Raw genomic sequence first — 2,463 nt, forward strand, 5'->3', positions numbered from 1 at the left:
GACTTGCAATGCAACCAAATAATCTCTTCACTGTCTTCTGCAACCATCCGTCTTCAGTTGTGCTTCCACACCATAGCATCATAGCAGCTGATGTCCAGATCTCAAAATCCCCACTTGGATGCGCCACCTAGTACTTACCCTGTGCCCCCTGCACAATCCTGGCCACCGCACCACACTGATGAGGAGGCTCCACTCGCTCCAACGTGTTGGTACAGCTGCTTCTTCTCCAGCCTCCAACCAGCAGCAGCAACAGCTGGAGCGACGGAGGCTTTGTCTGGCTCAGTAGGCCAAACGTGCTGGGAAACTGATATTTGTCTGGGCACGGTGTCGAGCCGCGGGGCCGTGAAAGGGCATCTCTGGCTACCACTGAATCAAGACAGACACACACACACACACACACACACACACACACACAAACAAACAAGACATGTCATCCGCATAATGCACAAAAAAAACTGAGTTATGCTTTCAAAAGAGAAACCGACCATGAGTTATGATAGGCCTTTTGTTGGGGGTCGTGGTAAATAGTTGGGGTTCCCTAGAGGATGAGCCACTTTTTAAAGCACTTTGAATTGCCTTGTTGTTGAAATGTGCCATACAAATAAACTTGATGTCATCATTTTTAATTCTTTCATGTAGAGGCAAGAGATCACTCATCCAAGTCACACATCATCCACGGTTTGCTGTGATGCAGGGAGACAATCGTGACACATTTCTGCCAAATGCCAAGTTCCACCTCCCTAAAAAGACAGACCTGCTACATCTCCGATTCAGTCCATTTACATTAGACTCACGACCAATTGACATGTAAAATAAAAACTATGAATGACACATTTTATAAACTTCACACTGAACGATTTGATTCAAGATACATTTTAAAAGATTTTACGATTGAACATTTAGTATTGCACTTGACTGCAACCTGGAGACATGAGTGTAAATCCATAGAGCATGACTGAGGGAATGACATACTATATAGGAAATACATATACAGTGTGTTTCGCTAACGGCCTGAAATTATTCTATCAGTTATTTTTAGCGTTTTTGTTGATAAAAGATACTCTGAGGACACCAAAGCTATGACCATATGAAAATATCACATTTTGAATCATTATTAAGATCCTAAAATCATCATCATCACTGTGTACAGATTGTGATCTTCCTCCCTGCCTTTTCCCTCTCCCTCCCTCTCCCTCCCTCTCGCTCCCTCTCTTCTGCCGTCACCTCTCACAGAGCCTGGCAGCATCAAGCCAGCTTGCATTTTAATTTGGCCCTGAAGTTACTTATTTCATTATCGATCATCCGTAATGCTGAATCAATGTTCATCTTGTTACGTGGGCTATACCCGTGTAATACAGTGATAGTGGGGCCCAGAGTTACTCATTCCCTTTACAAAGTGACTTTACCGTAAAATCAATGCCCTGTGTTACTGATACAGGGGTAACTGCAGCAGATGGAGTAAAGAGTGAGCGGGCAGAGAGGAAACAAACAAACAAATGGCAAAAAAAACACAGGTCACATTCAATGCCGAATTTGTGAAGGAAATCACAAGGTGTAGAAAATATGTACAGTGTTAACATTGTGTTATTATACAGTTGTTTGATCCAGGATTCTTCACTAAGGTGCAACCTGATGACGGATATATACAGAGATAACATATTCAGCTGGTATCACTTTTATTTAACACGGGCCAGAATTTTGATATACTGATCCTACATAAATGTGCATATATGTACAGTTTAAAGTGACTTTAGACTACACATACAACATGGGAGTCATTTGACCTAAGACGATTATTAGACATTTTGCTATTTTAACATGTCCTTTATTTTTAACTCATAGCCAAACTAAAATAAATTACCTCTCTTTTGGTTTTGTGTGCGTGTGTGGTTGTGTGTGTGTGTGTGTGTGTGTGTGTGAGAGAGGTATGATTTTCTGAGGGTTATATGAGCACCATAAGTGAAATATTAACTCCAGACCTTCAGGAACACCGTAGGAATAATAAGGAAGGAAGTGAAATTTATTTTTACTACTTGATTATTGAGCAAAATTGGCACAAAAAGCCCATTTTTTAATATTACACATTTTACTGTGATGATTTGGCAGACATTCCTCACAGGGTCAGTAAGCACCTGCAGCTCCTGTGGATACACTGTTTTAAAGCATAAATATGCACTTTGTAATCTGACTTGTTCATATAATAGTCAACATCCCATACACACAGGCCTATAAATACATTATGTAAGTTAATAATGCCCTAGCAAACAGCACACTGTACAAAACATATAAGCTGCAGGCTGTTTGGTTGAAGCTCTGTCCAAGGCCTGCGTGTCAACGGAGCTCACACTCACAATCCATGTGCTGCGCCTTCGAGACTGACTGTTTAAATCAGCAGCAGGCTACAGCCTGAAGTTAACAAGTTAATGTCAAACATTTGCAAGGTAATGCATTAATTCACACTTT

Source organism: Scophthalmus maximus, chromosome 4 (assembly GCF_022379125.1).
Source record: "Scophthalmus maximus strain ysfricsl-2021 chromosome 4, ASM2237912v1, whole genome shotgun sequence".
Lineage (NCBI taxonomy): Eukaryota > Metazoa > Chordata > Actinopteri > Pleuronectiformes > Scophthalmidae > Scophthalmus > Scophthalmus maximus.